Source organism: Brassica napus, chromosome C4 (assembly GCF_020379485.1).
Source record: "Brassica napus cultivar Da-Ae chromosome C4, Da-Ae, whole genome shotgun sequence".
Classification (NCBI taxonomy): Eukaryota; Viridiplantae; Streptophyta; class Magnoliopsida; order Brassicales; family Brassicaceae; genus Brassica; species Brassica napus.
In genome coordinates, this window is record NC_063447.1 from 6,847,593 (window position 1) to 6,874,176 (window position 26,584).

The 26,584-nt window shown below is 42.5% G+C and overlaps 1 non-coding gene across 1 annotated transcript; it reads right to left on the reverse strand.

Moving 5' to 3' along the window:
• Positions 1-4,185: 4,185 nt before the first annotated feature.
• LOC125586628 lies at positions 4,186-4,292 on the reverse strand. The gene has a single exon (XR_007323165.1). It is a non-coding gene; the product is annotated as a small nucleolar RNA R71 (small nucleolar RNA).
• Positions 4,293-26,584: the final 22,292 nt, after the last annotated feature.

The following is a 26,584-nucleotide window of genomic DNA, read 5'->3' on the forward strand; positions in this document are numbered from 1 at the left end:
CTTGGAAAGTTCATCTCTTTGGTTCAATTGATCATTTTTGTTATTGCAATCCTGTTGTTTTCATATCGATTCTTTCTATTTCTCTACATGATTAATCTGAAATCCAATATGAGTTTAAGAGGAATCATGGAGATTAGTGAGTAATCACCTTTTGAATTCATGGGTTAGGGAGGTTAAGGGTGATTAGGTTAGAGCTAGGATGTTTTAGTGTAGATCATTCTTAGTCCTTTCTAGTAGAGTATTCATAATGCATCTTCTGAGTTGGCCTCTCAAAAGCTGATCTTTAGGCATTTTCCACCCAAAAGGTGTTTGATGAAATGCCCGAGACAACTCTTCTAAGCTTTTAGCATACTTTGCCAAAGACATTTGTTGTTAGAGATGCTAAGATAACCATTTGACTTGTTAGTAATGATTGCTTTCATATTATTCAACCAAAGACATTTGATGTTTGAAATGTGTTAGTAAATGAACATTCATCTAGACATAGAGCTTGTTTAGAACTGTGTCTAAGCTGAAGGTTAATAGTTTGATTGATCGTTTGCCATCCTTAGTTCGAAACTTGATCACCCAATGTCTAATCCCTATGCCCATGAGTTCTCTTTTCCCTTAGTCAAAAAAGTTACTTCATTTATCGCTTTTATTATTCTGCAACTTCATTAGCATTAATCATTAGTTTAGAAATCTTTTAAATCACTGGTTGCACTTAGATTAAGTGAGTACTTTCATTCTCAGTGCTTGAAATCCCTTAGAATTGGTTCGACAATCTTTTATACTACATCATTTGTCTTAGGAGCCTTGAAAACTCTTCCTGAATCTCATTAGTTGCTGAAACTCAATCTTTGAAGCCAACTACAACCTTATTTGAACTGAACGAACTTAATGATTCTTGCTCATGGTCCCTTGTGTACTGAGTCATGGCTATACACACTTGAGTTGTCACATCCTTTACGCCAATCTTTTTGACAAACTCGAGTGGTAGACCACTCCCAAAACCCTTTCCTCCTTTTAAGCTTTCATTGTTTGATGAGTGAGGCCTTTTTCGGAAAGTCTTACATGTGCATAATGTTGAGAGTATCGGGAACGACAATGCTTGATCTTCATTCTTGCTAAATTAGGCACTCTATTGTCTAGCTATATGTGGGGTGGGGGGGGGGGGGGGGGGGGGGGGGTGTGTGTGTGTTGTGATTATGATTTGGGAGCATGAAAAGTTTGAAGGAAAAGAATAGGCTCTTTGTGTTTAAGTGAATAGTCTTATTGGGATAAGTAGATAAACATATAGCTCAAGTTTATGAAAAGTCTAGGCCCCCAAAAATAAAATAAAAAAGAGAAAGAAAAAAATTTAAAAAAAAGAAAAAAAAAAGAAAAAGGGGCCTAGCAAAATTGTTAGGAGCTAAGAAATGTTTTTAAATTGTGAAAGACAAAAAAATCCCTTGTAGATTTAAAAAAAAAAAGAGTTTTATGTGAAAAATGTTCTTAGCATCTTTTGGTGAGAGATGTGAGTTGGGTTTGACATTGGGAAATGATTGTGTAACTTGTATGTTTGGGAAAATGGTATAACAATGGAGATTGAGCATTGTATGCATGAATTGATCCCTTTCTTAGATATATTATGTGCAATGTCAAGACTACTTGTCTTGAGAGTAAACCACATTAAAGATCATGTATCTTGAACCTCTTGACTCATTTGAATAAAAAGTCTTCCCTTACCCAACCAAATGATTTGGACCAATTGACCATTTGCAAGAATTCACCTGATGTTTATTGCTTAATGAATGTGAGAGTTGGTTGATTTGAATGTGTAGATGCTTGATGATGAGTGTAAGGGCAAAACAAGTTGAGATATGCCTAGAGAAACTAGAGTGTAATAAGAGAGTGTGCTCATGTTGGATTTAGATGTTGAATTGAGTGCTAGATGTGTTTCTTTTGGCTATGAGCTCCCACCTTCAAACCTCTCTCCCTATGAGTTCTAGAAAGTTCACTTGTGGACAAGTAAAAGAACAAGTTTGGGGGAGTTGATATCTTGCATATTTCCATTGTGTTATCCATTCACCCATGTGCATTTTGATCATATAGACTAGGATTTAGCCATGTTTAGGTTGCATTTTGCATACATGAGTCTTTATTAGATATTAGAGTATCACATGGAGTTCTAGGAGACATTTGGGTGTATTTGGAGCTCAAAAGAGGTGATAAAGGTGATCATTGGACGAGCAGTGCATGGGAGCGACCCTTCCGGAGCGACGCCATGAACTCGCTCCAGCTCCAGAGCGAGGTCACCACAGCGACACCCCGAGGTCGCTCGGGTTCTGTCGATTCCAGAGCGAGGTCACCACAGCGACACCCCGAGGTCGCTCGGGTTGTGTCGATCCCAGAGCGAGGTCACCACAGCGACACCCCGAGGTCGCTCGGGTTATGTCGATTTGAGAGCGACGAACATGCCGGGAGCGACGTCCCACAGCGACTACCTGAGGCCGCTACCAACACCCAGAGCGATCTCCCGGAGCGACGTGCCGAGGTCGCTGCGCTTCAATTATTTGGTCGAACTTATGATTAATCAAGGGCCTTCTGGTCATTTGTTATGCACGTTTTACACTTTCTAAACTTATGTTTAAGTACCTTTTGTAAGCCATTGGAGGCTGATTATTTTTTATCTTAAGAAAAACCACCAAAAACCTCTTGGAAAGTTTATCTCTTTGATTCAATTGATCATTTTTGTTATTGCAATCCTGTTGTTTTCATATCAATTCTTTGTATTTCTCTACATGATTAATCTGAAATCCAATATGGGTTTAAAAGAAATCATGGAGATTAGTGAGTAATCACCTTTTGAATTCATGGGTTAAGGAGGTTAAAGGTGATTAGGTTAGAGCTAGGATGTTTTAGTGTAGATCATTCTTAGTCCTTGCTAGTAGAGCATTCATAATGCATCTTCTGAGTTGGCCTTTCAAAAGCTGATCTTTAGGCATTTTCCACCCAAAAGGTGTTTGATGAAATGCCTGAGACAACTCTTCTAAGCTTTTAGCATACTTTGCCAAAGACATTTGTTGTTAGAGATGCTAAGATAGCCATTTGACTTGTTAGTAGTGATTGCTTTCACATTATTCAACCAAAGACATTTGATGTTTGAAATGTGTTAGTAAATGAACATTCATCTAGACATAGAGCTTGTTTAGATCTGTGTCTAAGCTGAAGGTTAATAGTTTGATTGATCGTTTGCCATCCTTAGTTCGAAACTTGATCACCCAAGGTCTAATCCTTATGCCCATGAGTTCTCTTTTCCCTTAGTCAAGAAAGTTACTTCATTTATCGCTTTTATTATTCTGCATTAGCATTAATCATTAGTTTAGAAATCTTTTAAATCACCGGTTGCACTAAGATTAAGTGAGTACTTGCATTCTCAGTGCTTGAAATCCCTTAGAATTGGTTCGACAATCTTTTATACTACATCATTTGTCTTAGGAGCCTTGAAAACTCTTACCATCAAATTGGCGCCGTTGCGAAATTCTGAGTAGATTTGAACATTGAGATTTAGTCACTTGCTTGAGACTAAGTCATTTTTATTTTTTTCTCTTGTTACTGATTCTCCTTCTTCACCTCCCTTTTACTTTCAGGTGTAGGAACATAAGGAGCAGGGGTCCATCAAACCTAGTTCCCAGAGTTGCAGACATCAGAGCTTTAGAGAGAGAGTGTGCTAGAAAGAGAAGAGAAGAAGAGCAACAGCCTCACTTGCAGAGATTGGATATTAATATGGGAGACCAACCTCAAGATGATGCGAACGCCAATGGAGCCAACAACATTCCACAATACCCACAGCGAGCAACTCGACCCATTGGCACTTATGACCGCCCCAACATTCATGGTCATAGACTGGGAATCCGAGCACCGGCTGTGACAGCTAACAACTTTGAGATCAAATCAGGACTCCTCAACGTGATCGAGAACAAGAAGTATCATGGCTTGGCTTTGGAGGACCCATTTGCTCAATTGGACAGGTTCGACAACTACTGTGGGTTGTCAAAAACCAATGGTGTGTCCGAGGATGCCTTAAAGCGCAAGTTATTCCCTTTCGCTTTGGGGGATAAGGCACGTCAGTGGGAGAAGTCTCTACCCAGCGACTCTATCACCACCTGGGATGACTGAAAGAAAGCATTCTTGGAAAAGTTTTTCTCTACTTCAAGAACTGCTAAGCTGAGAAATGAGATTTCCAGCTTTCAACAGAAGAACTTGAAAGGATTCAGTGAAGCCTGGGAGAGATTCAAGGGATACCAAGCTCAATGCCCACACCATGGTTTCTCTAAGGAAAGCTTGCTGAGCACATTCTACAGGGGTGCTCTTCCTAAGTACATAGCCAGATTGGATACAGCTAGCAATGGGTTCTTCTTGGGAAGAACTGAGGAAGATGCAGAAGAGCTGGTTGACAACATGGTAAAAAGTGACGCAGTCTACAGTGGAGACCACGGCAGAGGCAGTAGAACAGATGACAAGCAGACGAGGAAGGAGTTAAAGGCTCTACAGGATAAGATATACATACTCATTGCTGATAAATCCACCCAAGAGCAGCTGAACTTTGTTGGTAACCCAAACCAAGAGACACCACCTGTTGTCCATGAGGTTGAGGGTTTGGAAGGTCAAGAAGAGTTGTGCTTCATTAACAACAATGGTAGCTGGTACAAAAAAGAGCCAAACTTTCAGTACAACAACTAACAACAGAAATCCTATTCAAACATTCAACAGAGTGGTTATCAGCCTAGGAACAACCAGCAAGGAGGCTATCAGCCTCAACAAAACCCTCCTCATGGTTTCAACAACAAAGGACACCATTCTTCCCAACAACAAGCTAATCCTTCTACCTCTACTCCTCAAGAAAGCAGCACTGATGCCCTAGTGAAACAAATCCTGGAGTCTTAGACTAGAAGTGAGAAGCATGTTGGTTATGAGTTGAAGAACCTTCACTCAAAGATTGATGGGAGATACAATGATCTCAACAACAAGTTCAAAGTTTTGGAGAACCAGTTTGCTGCCATGAACACTCACCAAAATCGCCAACAAGGTTCTTTACCTGGAAAATCTGAGCAAAACCCCAAAGAGACCATGAAAGCTATCACCCTCAGGAGCGGTAAGGAGTTACCTCATAGAGCTCTCACCAAGGATGCTGAGAAACAAAGTGAGGGGGTGGCCATTAACATAGATGATGAAGTGGTGATTGTTGATGAGAAGATCAATGATGAGATTTTGGAGAAGATTGTGGAAGTCAAAGGTGAAGGAAAGGTTGGGGGAAGAGAAGAAAACAGTGAAAGATGGTGAAGTTGTTGTTCCAGCAACTGAGAATTCTTTTGTTCCTCCTCCCTATGAACCCAAACTTCTATTCCCTGGTAGATTCAAGAGGCAGCTGCTAGAGAAGTGCAAAGCTCTATTTGAGAAGCAGATGAGTGAAGTTCAAGTCACAATGCCTGTTATTGATGCTTTCATGCTGATTCCTCAATATAGCAAGTTCTTGAAAGATGCTGTAGCTGCAAAGAAGAAAGAGATGGAGGGCATGATGATTCTCACTCATGAGTGCATTGCCATCTTCCAGAGGCTTGTTGTTCCAAAGAAGCTTGGCGATCCAGGATGCTTCACATTACCCTGTGCTCTTGGACCTATGGTATTTGATAGATGTCTCTGCGATTTGGGAGCTAGTGTCAGCTTGATGCCTTTATCTGTTGCTAAGAAGCTTGGTTTCACTCAGTACAAGAAGTGTAGACTTTCTCTGGTATTGGTTGATCGTTTAGTGAAGTACCCTGTGGGTATCTTGGAAGACCTCCCCGTGATGGTTGGAAACTATGAGATCCTTACAGAATTTGTGGTGCTTGAGATGGGTGAGGAAGCTCAAGATCCCTTAATCCTTGGAAGGCCTTTCTTAGCTACAGCATGAGCTATTGCTAATGTGAAAGAGGGCCAGATTGATCTCCACTTGGGTTAAGGGCACATTCTCCACTTTGACATCAAGGAGGTAATGAAGAAACCAACAATTCAAGGGCAAGTCTTCTACATTGACTTGATGGACGCCCTTGCTGATGAGTTCCTTGAAGAGTTGTCACTAGAAGACCCTTTACAGCATGCTTTGACGATAGAGAGAGAGGTTGAAGTGATTGAGAACCTGGAGAGTATTGCCTATGGAATGATGCTGGATTCACACAAAGGGTTTGTTAGTAAGGATCAGTATGAGGAGCTGCCACAAGTGGTTCATCAAGAAGCCTCAGTCACTCAACAAGAGGACACCAAACAAGATGACTGGAGCGAGCTTAAGGCGCCTAAAGTGGAGTTTAAACCTCTCCCCCATGGTGTAAGGTATGCATTCCTTGGTCCTAATGAAACTTATCATGTCATTGTGAGTAGTGAACTTACTGAAATTGAGCTATCTGAACTTTTGAAAACACTTAAAAGATTTAGAAAAGCAATAGGTTACTCACTTGATGACATCAAAGGAATATCACCCTCTTTGTGCATGCACAGGATACATCTTGAGGATGAATCAATGACTTCTATCGAGCATCAAAGAAGGTTAAATCCTAACCTGAAGGATGTTGTAAAGAAAGAGATTCTTAAACTCTTAGATGCTGGTGTTATTTACCTTATTTCAGATTCTAAATGGGTATCTCCTGTGCATGTTGTACCAAAGAAAGGTGGTATCACTGTAATTAGAAATGACAAGGATGAATTGATACCAACAAGAACCATCACAGGTCATAGAATGTGCATTGATTACCGAAAGCTAAACTCTGCATCTAGAAAAGATCATTTCCCATTACCATTTATTGATCAGATGCTTGAGAGACTTGCAAATCACCCATTCTATTGCTTTCTTGATGGATATTCAGGGTTCTTCCAAATCCCCATACATCCCAATGATCAAGAGAAAACGACATTCACATGTCCTTATGGTACCTTCGCATATCGAAGAATGCCATTTGGTCTATGTAATGCTCCAGCCACCTTTCAAAGGTGCATGATGTCAATCTTCTCTGATCTAATTGAGGATGTTGTGGAGGTGTTTATGGATGATTTCTCTGTCTACGGATCTTCGTTTTCTGCTTGTTTGTCAAATTTGTGCAGGGTCCTACAGAGATGTGAAGACACCAACCTTGTGCTGAATTGGGAGAAGTGTCACTTCATGGTTAAGGAAGAGATTGTGCTGGGACACAAGATTTCAGAGAAATGGATTGAGGTGGATAAGGCTAAGATCGATGTTATGGTTGGTTTGCCCCCACCAAAGACAGTGAAAGACATCAGAAGTTTTCTTGGTCATGCTGGGTTCTACAGAAGATTCATCAAGGACTTCTTCATGATCACTAGACCATTGACCAGGCTGCTGTGCAAAGAAGCCACTTTCAGCTTTGATGTTGAATGTCTAGAAGCCTTCAAGAAGCTGAAAGGTGAACTCATCAGTGCTCCAATTGTCCAGCCACCTGATTGGGATCTCCCCTTTGAGATCATGTGTGATGCTAGTGACTATGCTGTGGGAGCTGTGGGAGCTGTTTTGGGGCAGAAGAAAGATGGCAAGACCCATGTGATCTACTACGCGAGCCAAACCCTGAATGATGCTCAGATGAGGTATGCCACAACAGAGAAGGAGATGCTAGCCATTGTCTTTGCCTTTGAGAAGTTCAGAAGCTACTTGGTGGGATCTAAAGTCATTGTCTACACAGATCATGCTGCTTTGAGACACCTTTTGGCCAAGAAAGATGCAAAACCCAGGCTCTTGAGATGGATTGTGGGAACCGAAATTTGCACTGTCGATTTCCGTTTAAATAAGAAAACTAGGAAAGCCCTAATTTCCCAGAGGTCCCAAATATCTGCAAATACCACACGCCAAGCAATCAGAACACAAGAATAACAACGATAAAGTATAAAAAATCGAAAAGAGAGCAAAGTAGATCTTATTCCGAATTCGCGTTTGAGCGTTACAACAAGGTAAGAGCCTGGGCTACGAGACGGCAATAACCTAGTTGAGTCGCAGCTCGAATAACAAAAACGGAAATATGCATAATTGCTCCAAGTGCTAAGTTTGCTCTGAGAAAAGTCCTCCCCATGCCTCTCGCCTAGGACTCCTTATATACTGGCTTCTAGGTTGGTTTACGCTTTTCCTCTTCTGCCCTTAAGCCGCCATAGCATAAAATTGAAGATATTCCATTTTTTCTGATCTTCGTAATTATCTTCAAAATTTCGTATTTATCCGCGGAAACTTGACATTTATTTTTCCTTGCGAACCAAGCGTAAACCGTCATGCGGCTTACGGGCTGTTGGTTAAGAAATAGTAAGTTGGGCCTCGAGTCATGTCTTAGGTCCCTTTGGACCGTCTTCTGACTGGAAGCGTTTATTACGGCTTCTTTCGATAAAGAATGAACTTTCCACTTTTTACAGTAAAGTTTGATCGATGACTTAGAATGGCGGGAAACATGAAATGGGTTCGTTACGGTCTTCGGGAGATAGCATCAAAGGATAGATGAGAATGTATGGACTAATGTCGTATCGACGTTTCGGAAGAGCTCGGTCGCTACGTAGCAATCGAGCAGAACGGACGCTCGGTCGATGCGTAGTGACCGAGCGGAACGAACGCTCGGTCGCTACTTAGCGACCGAGTGGAACGGACGCTCGGTCGCTACGAGCGACCGAGCGGGACAGACGCTCGGTCGCTACGTAGCGACCGGACAGCGTGCATGTGCGGTAGTAGCATAATGACCGAGCTTGGTCCGTCCGTGTTCCGATCGTCATACTCGGACCTATCAGTAACCGGTCTGGACATGTTTCCGATGGCTTATGTTTGATCTAAATAGAATTCAAACAAAACTTTATCTCGGGAACATACGTTGTGACGTTCTCTTGACCGAGCATGATTTGTTGCGAAAAGACATACTTGTATTTTGCGGAGATTTGGAGATTAACTTCGTCGCAACCGTTTTCGACCCTAATAGTTAGCCCCCCAGCTCGTAAGGATCGTGAATTTCTAGTGAGATCCCAACGTGCGGTATGGCGAGTTCGGACGAGATTAGTGTATTTGGGCGAAGTTCGTGTCCGAAAATCCGCAAGTAAATTGTAATTTCTCATGCCTATAAGAAGGGAGGTAATTTCTTCACAATCTTTACACTTACTCATTCTCATAGAGAGGTTTGTTGAAAAATTCTTTCTTCTTTCTCTTCCTCTCTATCATTTCCTTCTTGATAAAAAAAGAAAAACACAAGATGTCGAGTAAGAAGTGGAGTTCCAAGAAAGGGTTCATGCCCGCAAACGTTTCTGAAGAGCTCCGTGTGCCAAAGATGGAATTCGTTCCTCATTCGGTAGACCCGGCCGAGAACGAGGCATGGTTGGTGGCGTGTTATGGTTCGATCACGCTTCCCAAAGAGAAATCGTTCCCGGTCATGAACCGTCGCCCGGTCGAGGAAGGTGCACCAAGTAGGAGTACTAGCGAATTCCTCGAGGTTATGCGGTCGTTCTACCATATTTCGGATGCGGTTGAGTTCAGGGTTCCTTGTCAAGGAGAGCACGCTAGTAGTCCCCCAGAGGGTTACTTTACTTCTTACGAAGCATTCGTAGTGCGCTGTCGTTTGTGGTTCCCGATTCCCGAAATTATCGTTCGTGTGTTGGATCGTTTTGGGGTGGCGATAAGCCAGCTGAATCCCCTTGGCATCCAGCACCTTCATCAATCCCCTTGCTCCGTTTCCTAAGGATATTATTGCAGTGAGGGATCTGCTCAGGAACGGTCCTTTCCTCTGGACTTCCTTTACGCCGAAGAGAGTTCGAAAGGCGTTGAGGTTTGTGCATCCTAGTCCTGCTTTGGGCGGGGAAACAGGGAGTGATTCCGAACCCGATGACCGAGGTCCCGACGCTGCTCCCATGGTTGCAACGAGGCTGAATTACCTCGGAGACCTGGAGTTTTCGGTGGACGATTGCATGCTTCCAGGATGGGATCCGGACCTTGCTTTCGGCGATGGAAGCGGTACGAGCGAGGTCCCTATTCTGGACTTTGATGATTTCTTCGCTGGTCTTCCCTCGGGCTTTGATGCTTCTCCGTCCACGAACAAGTCGGGGAGGCCAAAAGTCGTCGCGGAAGGATCTCGTATCATCAACGGGGTATAGGCTTTAAGACTTTTGACGATCGTTTCAAGTGTATATATATATATTTTTTTTTTGCTTATATCGTGTCAATCGGTTTTACAGGGCTTGAACTTGCTTGGATCGGCCATTGAGGCGAGCCATAGAGAAGCCATGATCTATCGCTTTAAAGCGGAGAAGGCGGAGAAGGATCTTGCCGGCATGCGAGACGAGATGTTGGCGCGAGATGTTCAACTCGCTCGTGATCATGCCAGGGCTGTTCGTAGGGCGGAACGGAAGGGCAAGAGGGAGATTGTCGAGGTGATGAAGACTCGCGCCTCTCAATTCCAGGTTGAGTACGGGAACCTCAAGGATGCTTTCAATTTGCTGGGAGACTTCCGTGAGTGTCGCGGTTCAGTCGGGAGCCTTTGGAAGACGCGGGCGGATGATTACGTTTTCGAGAGGGAGATGGAGTTAATGAAGGGCGGCATGAAGGATCATGCTCACGCCGAGACGCTCATTTCTCTGATCGACGGGAGGATTCAGGGATTCTGGGATCTCATCCCGGTTTCTCCAGATACCGTAGATACCACGACCGAGTTTTCCGGCGGTGATGAGGAAGTGAACTATCCTGCGGATACATTCGGAGCTTCCTTGTCCGGGAATTTTAACTTTGATCTGTGAGAGGTGAGTGTTTGACGGGAAGAATTTTTTCCCTTATCTAGTATTTTGCGGCCAAGTGTGGCCTTCATTCATATATGTCCGGCCGAGTGTGGTCTTCGAACTTTGTATGGGCCTGTTTTGACCATTTTTATTTTTATCGGGACTGGCCGCTGGTGGCTTTGAACCCCTACCGCTATGCGGTTTATATATAATGGATGTTTGTTTGAGTTACTTTGTTTCGAGTGGGTTTGAAGTAAACATGAGTTGTCTTCTCATATTTAACTTCGTTGAGGCGTTCAATCTGTTGGTTTGTTCGTGACGTGAGTTTTCGTAAAAATTACTTATTCTTACGAACTTTCGGAAACGTTGAGATATGAACGGAGAGACATGTTTTAGGATCTCGTATCATTTAGATATCATGTCTTTGAGATGTCTGAGACCAATGCGATGGGTTTAGGGCAAGACCTAGGTTTACTCTCGGTTTTAAGGTTTGTGCGGTGACTAGCCGGCTATCGATTTTCCTGTTGTGATTTCTACCTGATTCGTACCGATTTAAAGTCCGCGATAGGTTCTCAGCTTATATGACTTGTATGGTACGAATCGAGCATCTTTCCAGAGACAATTTTTAAGCCAACTGGAAGTGCTAGACCAAAATTTCGGATTTTTTTTGTAGCGCGCTTTCGTCCTTGTGTTGGACGTTGGAAGATCAAAAGAGTGATTAAGTTGCGTTTGTTTAAGACGGCTGATGTGTTCGTCGGGGCCAATCGGCGAACGGAGTGTAAAGTTTTTGTGGTCGTGTTCGGACAATTTGTTCGCATCGTCTTGACTTTTAACTTGGCGACGTCTCGCAGTTATTTCGAAGACTATACGTATATTTTCGGTGCTGAAGAGGGATTGTTTTGCGATTTTGGGCCGTAAGAGGCTGCTGACAAGAGTCTTAACGTTTGTAGATTTTCTAAGTGTGTTCTGAGACTTTTGCGTAAATTGAAGCGCAAGTGTCTTAAAAAGGAGCGACGCATATTGTAGTAAAAAATTTTGAAATCTCTAAAAAACTCGATTACAATAACGCATCTTTTCCTATGTGGGAGTATACGAGTATACGCACCCACTCCCCCCCCCCTTTTTAGAGAGGGGGATAGCTGAACTCATCTTTTGACGAGCTGCCTACGTACCTCTATCGAGGATCAAGCCATCTCGTAGTTCTATTTTATGCCGCGAGCGTTTTTACTCGGCGATTGTCGCCGTGCTGACCGCCTTGATCCTGATGACCGTGGCCAGGTCAGCGTTCTCTTCCGGATGTTCCATTTGAGTCGTAGTGTCGGCTTCGGACTCGTGTTGAGCTTCGGAGATCTGTTAATACCACACGCTAAGCAATCAGAACACGAGATATCAACGACAAAGTCCGTAAATCGTAAAAAGAGAGCAAAATAGATCTTGTTCCGAATCCGTGTTTGAGCGTTACAACAAGGTATAAGCCTAGGCTCGAGAGCTGTCGGCGAGATTCCTAGTTCTAGCAACCCAAAGACGGCTAAACCTAATTGAGTCGCAGCTCGAAATAACAAAAACGGAAATATGCCTAAATCGCTCTAAGTGCTAAGTTTGCTCCGAAAAAAGTCTCTCTCCATGCCTCTCGCCTAGGACTACTTCTATAGTGGTTCCTAGGTCGGTTTACGCTTTTCCTCTTCTGCCCTTAAGCTGTCATAGCATAAAAATGGAGATATTCCATTTTTTCCGATCTTTGTAATTATCTTCAAAATTTCGTATTTATTCGCGGAAACTTGACATTTATCTTTCCTTGCGAACCAAGCGTAAACCGTCATGCGGGATATGGGCTGTTGGTTAAGAAATCGTAAGTTGGGCCTCGAGTCATGCCTTAGGTCCCTTTGGGCCGTCTTCTGACTCGAAGCGTTTATTACGGTTTCTTTCGATAAAGAACAAACTTTTCGCGGTTTTTACCGTAAAGTTTGATCGATGACTTAGAATGGCGGGAAACATGGAATGGGTTCGCTACGGTCTTTGGGAGATAGCATCGAAGGGTAGACAAGAATGCATGGACTAATGTCGTATCGACGTTTCGGAAGAGCTCGGTCGCTACGTAGTGACCGAGTGGAACGGACGCTCGGTCGCTACGTAGCGACCGAGCGGGGAGGACGCTCGGTTGCTACGTAGCGACATAGCTTGGCTCAAGCTCGGTCGCTACGTAGCGACCGAGCGGGACGGACGCTCGGTCGCTACATAGCGACCGAGCTTTACTCGAACTCGGTCGCTACGTAGCGACCAGACATCGTGCATGTGCGGTAGTTGCGTAATGACCGAGCTTGGTTCGTCCGTGTTCTGATCGTCATACTCGGACCTATCCGTAGCTGGCCTGGGTATGTTTCCGATGGCTTATGTTTGATCTAAATAGAATTCGGACGAAGTTTTATCTCGGGAACATGCACTGCGACGTTTTCTTGACCGAGCATGATTTGTTGCGGAAAGACATACTTGTATTCTGTGGGGATATGGATGTTAACTTCGTCGTAACCGTTTTCGACCCCAACAGTTCATGAATTTGGGGCTTTTCGAAATTGACCTTAATTGAGTGTGTTGGTGGGTGAACTTGGTGTGTTAAGGTGTTTAAAAGTTTGATTAAAGAATTTTCTCATTCTAGAACCAGGTTGATTATTGAATTTTACTTAACTTGTAATTTTCATATTTTGATAAGATTGAGAAGTGTGATTCTTTGCTCTTAGCGTGGTTTCTTAGTGCTAAATATGTGAAATAGTTGCATTGGGTTAACTTGGACTTAAATTGCTAGTTCTTTTGTTGAGTTTACTCTTGCAATTTTCATTTACAAAGTCTTAATCTTCTTTGCTTCCATCTACTTATCCCTTTTCAAGTTTTGAATTTTTCAGGTACCGATGGTTAAGAAAACAAAGGGAAAGTTGGATGCTGAGAAGCAAGAAGCTGAAAGAAAAGAGTATGCACTAAGAGGGAAAGCCTTAGCCTCCGAGCCAGCTAGCTCTGGGACACAGAAGACTTCTCGACAGCAAACCTTGGCCGCAAAGAAATCAAAAGAGCAAGAGAAGAGGGCAGGGAACAATGTAGCAGTTCCCACTAATGAGGAGAGTGACGATGAAAGTGAGGATGAGCAGACTCCTACAAACAAAACCAAGATGTCAAAAGGGAAGGCAGTTGCTGTTGATAGGGACATGGAGAAAACTCCATCTGTGGAAGAACTGTATGAACACTTGCTGAATGGGGCCACTTGGACTCCAACAAGCTGAAGGAGTTGGGTCTTGATTTTGATATTGAGGCGATGCTGGGACATTTGAAGATGCCAAAACTCCTCACCATGGCTTACCCTGTCTACAAGGATGTCTCCTGTCAGTTTTTGTCTTCCCTTGAGGTCACTTACCATAACACTCCGCATGTGAGGCAAGGATGGGGCAAGATCAAGTTCAAAATCAATGGGAGAGACCACAACATGAACTTCAAGGACAATGGAAGAGTCATGGGGTTCCAAGACGTGGAAGACTCCTCTCTTCCCAAATGCGAAAATCTCCCCACCGAGCTTTAGAAGTTGATCACCAGAAACAGGCACTCTACCGAGACTGACAAGAACTCACATATCCGGCATCCGTCTGTGCGCTACCTCCATAAGATGCTCGTCCACGCATTCTATCCACGGAAGGAAGCAGGTAGTGTCACCGAGGAAGATATGTGACTGCTCTGCCCGGCTATCCGACTTTACGCCGCCCCTGGTGTGTTGCCTCTTCCAAGCACCGGCATCTATGCTACCTTTGGGATGGTCAATTTCTTCGTGAGTCGTCTCGAGCACTACAGAGACTGGGCATGGTACACCTCTGATTCGCGCCCGAAGGTTGGAATTGGCGGGTTGATCACACCACTGCTTCAATTTATGAATGTTCCCTTGGGAAAGGACGCAGCAGGACCTAGATTCATTGATGTCACTTACTTGAGGATTGCCACATATTTCAGCGGGATGTATGGGAAGAACTACGTCTACTACTACTACTTGAAAGGCAAGCCTGTTGAAGTGGTTCTTCCAAACAAGAACCTGACGAGCTTAGAGAGACCTAGAGCTATCAGCTTCAACATTTCCCAGGAAGACTTTCTGGGAGAGCACGGGTCTCTCGGTCCCATTGTTGCACCAAGGAAAAGGAGTGCTTCGACGAGACATGACGAACCTGCTGCGAAAGCATCTGAACCCGTTTATGGACCTCTGCGCTACTACTTCAAGCCATATGCTGGAGTTCTTCCTCCTGGTGCGCTTCGTGATGCGCATGAGCATATTGGTCGACTTCAGAGATGGAACAAAGCACAAGACATGACGATAGAAAAGCTGAAAGACAAGTGCAAGGCGCTTAGCAAGACTGTGAAGAAGCAAGCAAAGACTTCAGCCAAGTTCATGAAGAAAGTAGTTGATGTCTTGACCAGTGGAGGAATAGCTGGATGTAGCTCAGCAGACTTCGTCTTCGCGAACACATCAGTCCCCCAGCCTCCACCTCAGCCTGCGGATCTTGGTTTCCCCCTCACTGCTAGACAGCTCCAGCGCAAGTGGAGGAACCCACCCATTGAACCCTCCACCTCAGGAAACAAGTCCCCATCCCTAGTCTCTTCTGATAATGAGGTCGAGATTGACGAGGTTCAGAGCCAGCCATGGTTTGGAAGCTACAGCTCAGCACCAGGTGGTTACTACACCACATTCCCACCTGACGACGATGATGCTGGGGCATCTGCCCCTACTCACTATCCGTAGAAGGTACTTCATTACTTTCCCTTGTATATACCATTTCATTTTTTTTTTCATATTAGCTTTCTTTTGGGTATATCTCTCTACTTGACAACAAAGAGACTGTGTAACTTAAGTTTGGAGGAGGTACCAAGTATTTGATCATGTTTTCTTTGTGGTTTTGCATTGAGTCTTGCATACATACTCTTTTGCATAAAAAAAAATCATATAGATTACATCACTTGCATTTTTATGAGCGTCTAGAGCATATAGGTTGCATTCACTTGCATTGGGAGAAATGATTTAAAATGCCTTGTAAAGAACACTACCTCGCGCTCGAATAGCTATTGCATCTCTCCAAAAACCTTGTATGTTTCGAGCCTTGAAAACTCTTCATGAATCTCATTAGTTGCGGAAACTCAATCTTTGAAGCCGACTACAACCTTATTTGAACTGAACGAACTTAATGCTTCTTACTCATGGTCCCTTGTGTACTGAGTCATGGCTATACACACTTGAGTTGTCACATCCTTTACGTCAATCTTTTTGACAAATTCGAGTGGTAGACCACTCCCAAAACTCTTTCCTCCTTTTAAGCTTTCATTGTTTGATGAGTGAGGCCTTTTTCGGAAAGTCTTACACGTGCATAATGTTGAGAGTATCGGGAACGACAATGCTTGATCTTCATTCTTGCTAGATTAGGCACTCTATTGTCTAGCTATAGGTGGGGGGTGAGTGTTGTGATTATGATTTGGGAGCATGAAAAGTTTGAAGGAAAAGAATAGGTTCTTTGTGTTTAAGTGAATAGTCTTATTGGGATAAGTAGATAAACATCTAGTTCAAGTTTATAATCATTCTTAGTCCTTGCTAGTAGAGTATTCATAATGCATCTTCTGAGTTGGCCTCTCAAAAGCTGATCTTTAAGCATTTTCCAGCCAGAAGGTGTTTGATTAAATGCCTGAGATAACTCTTCTAAGCTTTTAGCATACTTTGCCAAAGACATTTGTTCTTAGAGATGCTAAGATAGCCATTTGACTTGTTACTAATGATTGCTTTTATATTATTCAACCAAAGACATTTGATGTTTGAAATGTGTTAGTAAATGAACATTCATCTAGACATAGAGCTTGTTTAGAACTGTGTCAAAGCTGAAGGTTAATAGTTTGATTGATCGTTTGCCATCCTTAGTTTGAAACTTGATCACCCAAGGTCTAATCCTTATGCCATGAGTTCTCTTTTCCCTTAGTCAAGAAAGTTACTTCATTTATCGCTTTTATTATTCTGCAACTGCATTAGCATTAATCATTAGTTTAGAAATCTTTTAAATCACCGGTTGCACTAAGATTAAGTGAGTACTTGCATTCTCAGTGCTTGAAATCCCTTAGAATTGGTTCGACAATCTTTCATACTACATCATTTGTCTTAGGATCCTTGAAAACTCTTAACATCAGTCGTGTAATCACTCAGTCATAGGCCATGATCCCATCTCTCTGAGTCTTCCCGATCCAGCAAATAAGGGGTTTCCTTGAACCCGCTGAATACGAGGGCGAGGAAACACTAGTCCACCCCAAAACATGCCTAGCATGGGCAGGTTTCGCACCTGCTATCGGCATAACATTCGACACACAATCCCTAGGAAAAACCTAAGGGACAAGACTCCAACCCAAAACTAAACAATACATAGGAGTCTACGACAACTATCCACCAATACTCGTAGTCCAGCCTATATGGCTTAGGACCCGTAGTATCAACAACCCAACTAGGAGATCGGCCTATATAGCCAAAAATCTCCTAGACAAAAACATTACCACAATCCCTGCACAAGCAATAATCACTACCAAGCAATCATCACTAAGGCATGTTTAATCCATAACTAATCAACCAAGTAGTAAATAATCAAGACATGCATCTCATCTCAATCTCAATTCAATTATAATCGATCATCCTAGTCCTAGTCAGGTTATTATCTCAGTCTTAATTCCATTTCATCTCAGCTTAGCCCATGCTAAACTGAGTCCGGTTTAATAAATAACCCTAAGGACTCTATCATGCAACAATGTGAGCATTCTACTCTATATGAATACTCGATCTTCCCTAAGTTCCAAGTGGAACTCACACAAACCAACTCACAGTGTTCTAGCAGCTTGTCGATCGGAGAGAGTTTAGCCAAAACCCAATGCTGACATCTCGAATGGGCTGGAATGGACCGTTCTGAACTCGGACAGAGCCTCCTCTAGCTTCTGGACGATTTCCTCGGACTTCCGGTAGAGTAACTGATCTCGAAAATGCCCTAAAACCCTCGAAATAGCTCCAAACCTTTTACTTTCTTTTTCTACTTCTCTCTCCCTCTAAACCACGTCTTTAAGTGATTTTGGTGTGAGAAGGATGAATGAAACTGAAGGGAGGGTGCTGGTATTTATAGAAAACTTCGACCAGTATCGCACCACCCGAGCGACTGTATGTCAGCCCGCATGCTTCCAGTTGCATGCGCGGAGACACATGGTGTACACATGTCGTGAGGCATGTCTCAAACACATGCAAGAGGACACCACTCACGTCCAGATGGCTTGATGCATGGCTGGAGTGCATGCGTCGCCACGTACCGCCCTCTGTGTGTCGATTCGCATGCGCATATCGCAGGTATTGCGACACCTCGAGCTACGACTTGTCAAGCTGCATGTTCAGCGCCCATGCACGTCTACACCTCCTCCTTTTGTTGAAACTCAGCTGCTGATATTCTAGACAGAACGTCCTGGCCATATGCATAGAGACACCTCGAGCTTCTTGGTCGGTTTACGCGATTTTTGACTCTTCCGGCATATTTTCGACCCGCGATCAATCCCGAATATTTTTCCGCTCCCGTTTTGATGCTCTAAATATTTTTAATAGACTCCAGATGAATTCTGATATCCTCTAAAAATATTTCCCGAACCTCCGGCTACCTCGAAGAATTCCATAATACCGAAATTAGGGTTTTCGCCCAACTTCGGGTTTTTCCGTCGTGCTTTGATCCCGTCGTGCTTGCTTCCCGTCCTGCATAATTCCCATCCTGCTTCCAACTTATTATGTCTCCAGAATAATATTTTACTGATACGAAAACTTCGTGATGAAGAAACGTGGGTCTTCAAAAACGTCGAGCTTCTGAAACGTCGTGCTTCCAAAAATGTTATGCTTCCAAAACGTCCGTCTGATCAATCTAAGACATCTTCTAACTATGGTCGAGCAGCTTATTCGACTCATATTTCCCTCGCAATCAATTCTTCGACCACCTCGTTCTTCGAAATTTGCCGATCGATCTTTACCGGTTTGACCACCAAGTTCATGTTCGACCAGTCTTCTCTTTTGTTTGAATCATGTTAAGTTTTATGTGATCAAAACTCAACATTCCTCCTATACTTAGACTCCCAAATGCTCGGCTCCAGATTCTGATTTTTGCTCTCTCGACCATTTTATCCCGAAGGGCGGGTTATCACGTTCTTCTCCCCTTAATAGAATTCGTCCTCGAATTTTTGTTGCGTAAATGCTCAGCTTCAGGGCACACTCCTCCTTGATATGTTGTGATGGTGATCTCTTCTTGAACGACTTCGTCTTGTGGTCTCGGTCATAAAATGTGCTTCACCGCCAGCTCGCCTTTCTTTCGGTTTCTTTGGGTCTCACTTGAAATTTTAGAGTCGCTCCATCTTGATGCTTCTCCAATAATTCTTCTTGATTGACCCTTTTTATTTTGCTCTCGAATTCCCATGGCTCATCCATAATCTACTTGTCTCCATAATCTTTTTATGCTGTCTACAGATGTTCCTTGAGTGTTCTCCTCAAGGTCTCCACAACTATCTTCGTAACTCTTCAGCTGAATGTTCGCTGGGCTATAACATCCTCATCCCGATGATACCATTTTATCCTTTCGATAAATATCATCATGACTCTACTCCTCTTCTCAAACTCTCCTTCCTCAAATACTGATGAAGTGAAGCCTTGTCTCTGTCCATCGTCCAGTCCATACCACGGTCCAGTCTCTAAATCTTTCTTTCCTCTTTCTTTTCGGGTTTTGGGTTTTTAGCCTTGAACTCTCTTTACTTTAAGGTTTTCATCCCTTAAAGTCTCGATCAACAAACACACATACAAGCTGCAACTTAACAGAACACTTCATATGCAAGTTAGCCAACAAATATACAAACAATCTACTAGCCAAACAACTTATCGCAAGGCTAACTAATCGCAATACTAACCAAGCAACCTAACTTGCAAAGTTAACCAGCAACCTAACAATTCTATCCAGGCAACCTAGCAATCCTATCCAGACATTCTAGATTCCACCACCTAATCTTAAAAAGACGGTCTAAAATTCTAAGGTTTCAATGATACTAACAATTTGTGTGATATTTCAACCACTGTAAATGTTATGTTAGACAATATGTCCAAGCGATATCCATTTTTCATTTTGCAAACCACATAACTCAAATATGCAACATCAAACAAGAACATGCATACTTAAATAATATGGTCACATAATTACTAAATAGATTACGCAAACTAATAACCATTTTCACTACAAAACATATCCTTCCATCAAATATACATATACTTGACAGAAAAACATCCTTTATAACTACTGATGGTATATAATACAACAAAAGGGACATAGCCTGTCACATAGCACAACAAAAGTCTATACACCGCTATATCACAACAAAAAGTTAGTACCCAAACTTACCCGGCCCTAAGCGTCTAAGGACGCCATATATAAAGCAACATAGCGCAGTTGGGGCAGCGCCCCCACTCCGTCGATCCCCCAGCAGGTCATGCACATGGTAGGTAGGGTATTTCGAGCAACTCCACATATCTCGGACAAACGGCAGTCAAGTGCCCCATCGCTCCACAAACAAAACACCTCGGGTATAGATCAGTCCTCCAAGATAAGTCGTAGTATGATATGGGTATCCGTGAGGATCCACATATCCATCTTTGGCACCAGTGAACATCTCGCTACCTTGTCCATAAGAGGACTGAGTAGCGTAAGGGTCTCCAAAATAAGTTGATCCTCCGGGAGCATAAGCTAGAAAGCTCGATAGTCCTCTGGTCTCGTAAGTAGTCTGGGGTAATGGTAACTCTGTCGTGGCTGTCTCCATATATGGAAAGCTGGAAGGCTCTCCAATGTCATATATGATCTCCGGGAATGATAACTCCATCGTAGCTGCCTCCGCATGTGGAAAGCTGGAAGGCTCTCTGGTCTCAAAGATAGGCTGATAGTGGGGTAACTCGATTGGCTGAGTAAAAGGGTCATCGGTAATCATCATGTCTGGGTAGTAAGGTGTTGGGCCGTCCTCACTGTCTCCAATAGACTCCATAGGCTGATAAAAGAGTGTCAGCCATCCTGTCTCAAGCTCGTACTGCTCATCAGTCATCGGTATATAAGTGGGATCGGGTAATCCCAGTGACATAGGGGAGATGGGTAGCTCAAATGCCTCTAAAGGTGGGGACCAAGATGGCATCCCTACCTCTGGCGTCGGAGGAGAAGGACCATGATCCTCAGCAGGATCATAGCTAGGTGTCTCCCCTGTAGTGCCCGTAGACCAAATAGTGATAGGGCTCGGTGGCGCTACTGAAGGTATCTCCAGAACATCATCATCTGACTCGGTGTCATATTCCGAAATGATAATAATAGGTGCTGGAACCGCCACATCGTCTGACTCATCATCACAAATGATGATAGGTGTCGTGATCATGTCAGGCACAACCTGATCAAAACTCTGGGGCGCAAAAAGGTCTGCCAATGTAGGACTAGGTAAAACGTCAAAATCCACCATAACTCCAAATATCCACCCTACCACTCCAGTGCAAAAACCTATGGAATCAAAGTTACAAAAATATATATGGGTTAGACGAAATTCTAATACTATAATCAAACAAACCCCTTCCCAACGATTGGACACGACCGGATTTCCTAGAGAGTGCATTGGCGACTCCTTTTGACTCGAAAATTATTGAAAACGTTTGAAAACACGGGAACCAATGAGCATAACCGTAACCATGCTCTAATACCACCTCTGTAACACCCCCGAACCGTCCTAGGCATAGGTCGACCCACCGGCCAACAATCAAACAAGAACATGACCGACGGACGATCCAAACCAAGGGTTGGAGATGAAAGGCCAACCGGCCAGCGAACAATCAAACAAGAACATGACTGACCGTCCAACCCAACACCATGGTCCGGAAGCGCTACATGACGGGCTAGGGACAATCAGGTCAGAGTCATAAAATTTACTCTACGACCTAGACCAGTTCGTCCACTAACACGTCCCACTGACATAAGGCTGAAGGCTTTGCAACCCTTACCCAAAGTTAACGGTTCCGTTAGATCAAGGCCTAAGGCTTTTTAACCCGTACAAATACCTAACGTTGTGTTGGTTAGAACTAAACCAATATCATTTGGACCCATTAATTTTTAAATTCAATTCTACGTTTTTAAGAACATTTAAATATTTTAGAGATCCCAAATCCAAATAAAATGCAATGGAAACATAAAATGTTTTAAGAATTAAACCGTAGCCAAATGCACTGAAAATCTACTCCGGTGGCCTATGCGTCCAATCCTCTACAAACTGGTCTCCTGCAAAAAAAGACAACGAGAGTTGGGTGAGTAACGTAAGGTCACTCTGTGAGCTGGCTACCTCTACCCTAAACCTAGTAGCTAGCCCCGACAACCCAAAATAACAATCAACTTAGCCTAAGCGCAATAAACAAAGCTTAAGGCTAATCCAAAAACACACCGACATGCTCAACCTTAATCTAATAACAATCCTTGGCCACACGGCCAACTACTAAAATGGATCCCTTACAAGTCTAACAATCAAGACTCGATTAAAGACAACACCGTATCTCGGTACTAACACTGACTCGAGGGTTCCACAACCCCCAACACATATAAGACTACTCAACACGACACAACACTCTAACTCGGGCCCAGGTGACATCGTGTTCCTCCTCTTTATCAGCAATATCCTATCTCCCTACCACAAAGGCCAGAAGAAGGAACTTTCAACCGACCGCGGCCCACAGTCCTTCGGGTCACCGCGCGACAGCCCACAGTCCTTCGGGTCACTGCCAAATTACACCGTCGTGTAATCACTCAGCCATAGGCCATGATCCCGTCTCTCTGAGTCTTCCCGATCCAGCAAATAAGGGGTTTCCTTGAACCCGCTGAATACGAGGGCGAGGAAACACTAGTCCACCCCAAAACATGCCTAGCATGGGCGGGTTTCGCACCTGCTATCGGCATAACATTCGACACACAATCCCTAGGAAAAACCTAAGGGACAAGACTCCAACCCAAAACTAAACAATACATAGGAGTCTACGACAACTATCCACCAATACTCGTAGTCCAGCCTATATGGCTTAGGATCCGTAGTATCAACAACACAACTAGGAGATCGGCCTATATGGCCAAAAATCCCCTAGACAACAACATTACCACAATCCCTGCACAAACAATAATCACTACCAAGCAATCATCACTACCAAGCAAACAAAAGCATGTCTAATCCATAACTAATCAACCAAGTAGTAAATAATCAAGACATGCATCTCATCTCAATCACAATTAAATTATAATCGATCATCCTAGTCCTAGTCAGGTTATTATCTCAGTCTTAATTCCATTTCATCTCACCTTAGCCCGTGCTAAACTGAGTCCGGTTTAATAAATAACCCTAAGGACTCTATCATGCAACAATGTGAGCATTCTACTCTATATGAATACTCGATCTTCCCTAAGTTCCAAGTGGAACTCACACAAACCAACTCACAGTGTTCTAGCAGCTTGTCGATCGGAGAGAGCTTAGCCAAAACCCAATGCTGACATCTCGAATGGGCTGGAATGGACCGTTCTGAACTCGGACAGAGTCTCCTCTAGCTTCTGGACGATTTCCTCGGACTTCCGGTAGAGTAACTAATCTCGAAAATGCTCTAAAACCCTCGAAATAGCTCCAAACCTTTTACTTTCTTTTTCTACTTCTCTCTCTCTCTCTAAGCCACGTCTTTAAGTGATTTTGGTGTGAGAAGTATGAATGAAACTGAAGGGAGGGTGCTGGTATTTGTAGAAAACTTCGACCAGTAATATCGCACCACCCGAGCGACTGTATGTCAGCCCGCATGCTTCCGGTCGCATGTGCGGCGACACATGTTGCACACATGTCGTGAGGCATGTCTCAAACACATGCAAGAGGACACCACTCACATCCAGATGGCTTGCTGCATGGCTGGAGTGCATGCGTCGCGACACACCGCCCTCTGTGTGTCGATTCGCATGTGCATATCGCAGGTATTGCGACACCTCGAGCTACGATTATGCCATACCGATTTAGTAATGATGTGAAAGATAATCATATGAACATTCTTAGAAGAACCAAAAAATTCTTATGAATAATGTGCTGCTTGCTTACAAGGTAATATAAGAATTCAATTTTCACCAGTCAAATAGATTTGGAATCGATTTATACAAGGCAATGTTTGTTGGCTTGATCACCCACAGGTGGACTGATCATCCACTATATATTTATAATTAATACATCGACAAAAAGGTCGCATGTATCCTTGTCATAGATCTGCAACTTGATGTTTGCGAGACTAATTGGTAATACTCGTGAATTAATAAGCCTTTGATGATTATATTATGCATATGGAAATACATGATGAACATCTTATAGCTAATGCTCATATGTAAGATGCAGCAGCATTGATCGCATAATGCCAAAGAGTAATGAATAGTTCTCCCCATCAAATTGGTTTTGAGTCATGAACCAAAGATCCCCATCTAGAAAATTTGGATAAGTGGTATATATTCTAGATGCTCCACCACATCGCTAGAAGATGGGACCTCAAAGGAGGTTATGAATATGTTGGATATGATCTCCATTGATGATAAAATCTAGAAGATTTTATAAGATTTATGTAAAGACTCAAAGTTAGTCTATCCAACATTAAGGGGATAAAATAAACAGCTGGAAAATGAATGAGTTTAAATGAATTATCATTGATCCTCGGACTAAAGAGCGTGAATAGAAGTCCATAATAAATGTATGAAGATAATTCTATTACAAAGATTAACATATGAGTTGCCAGACTCGTTTACTGGCCCTACAAAAGTGACTAAGTCACAAGTATCAGCTGTAAATGCTCCAGTTAAAATGGATGTCCTAGAAGGACTATATCAAACTGATAATGAGTCTAAAGAGCGCATGAAGCATGCTAGACCTATCGGTTCCAAATATAATAATCCTCGGAAAATAAAAGGAGCACGAATGAGAATGGCAGAATCGAGGAATGAAATATTAAGGATCTCAAGAAGAGATAGAAAGCATGACAAGAAAAATTCAGGTACCTGAGAATAAAGAAATCTTAAATAGCTATGTTATGTATAGAACAATATGGAACCAATTTCAAATCGGCGTCATGAATACTTATGCATGCAATGTAGCAGTTGATGAGAATGGGGATCATGAACCATCTATTGAAAAGTGTACACAAAGAAATGATTGGCCAAGATGGAAATAAGCAATAGATGTGGGATTAAATCTCTTGGAAAGAGAGTATTTGGACAAGTAGTCCATACACCTGAAGGTGTAAACCAGTGGTATGTAAATGAGTCTTTATGTGAAAGAATGAATGAGATGATGAAAAACCGTGAGATGCAAAAGAGTTGTTGCACAAGGGTTCTCACAAAGACCTTAAATTGTTATAAGAAACACATCATGTGGTTGAAGCATCAACTTTCAAGTTTCTTTAGTCTGGCAAGAATTGAAAGCCACTGGATGACAATTATGTCAATGATCCAAAAGGATATAAACTGTAATAAGCACTAAACCCCATAAGGATCCGGGAGGCTAGAACCAGTAAGTGCTAGTTCTCGAGAACATTACCGTGCGAGTATATTGAGCATATAAAAGAAACAATTCTTGGTCATGAAGTACCAGAATATTGAAAATTTTACTAATCTCTTTCAATACTCAAAGATGTGATTTTGTATGACAAGAAGAATGGTCATACTAGTAAATTTTATAAGAAGAGGGTGAATAACTCGTATGTACAATATGAAAGTGTAAAATATTGTCTTTAAAGAAAATTTGGACATGGATTCAAAATAGACCAAGATATGAACTTTTGTGTGAAATTAATGTTGTGGACAAGAAGTCCAATGGTCCAAGAGATTATCTGACAATCAAACGAGTTTATTCAGTAAGAATATGTTTATAGCAATTCTTAAAAGGATGATATGTATGATGAGAATACTTCTCCCAAAGATGATGCTTCCAGGGAGAAAATATGATGATGTGCGTGATTGTACTCTTTTTCCTTATCATGGATTTTGTCTCATTGGGTTTTTTCATGTCAAAATTTTAACGAGGCAACAAAGAACACGCAAATGATAGATACCTAAATAGGAATGTTATCACTTAAGAGATGAAGATCTATCAATATTTCAATGTATTTTAAGATTGAAAGAAGCAGGAGAGAATGATCAAAGATCAATCATACTTGAAAAAGAATCAAAGACACATTCCATTCGTGAGACAGAATCGAAGGTCGGAAGTTTTCCAATCAAAGAAGACCTTCTATATGGAATTAAAATATGAACTTGATGTCCAGAGAAAGATCTTTGAGTCTACTTTCATCTCCAATTGAAATCAAGTCATTACAGATAATATAACTCGAGATATGTCTCTTTTCGTGGGACATGTACAAGCTGTTTCATAATAGTTTGAATGATATCCCAAATATGGCTCGATATTCACATCTTATCGGAGCTAGACAGGTGCATAAAGTTAGATATGGATGTTAGCTTCTATTTCCAAGTGGTTTGAAGTCACTTTGTCTTACGTTCATCAAGATATTCAAGTTTCAGTGAGGAGTATCAAATCTGGCAAGAGAAGTGAACCGGTCCAAGCCCAAAACTAAGAAGAAGTTTGTTCATGTGAGATTGTATCGTTTCATATATTTCAAGTTATGTTTTCATCAAGGGGAGTAGATGCGTGTTGCACTCTTTTTCCCTTAAAATGGTTTTTCCCACTGGATTTTTCTAGTAAGGTTTTTAATGAGACAGCATCTTATGCG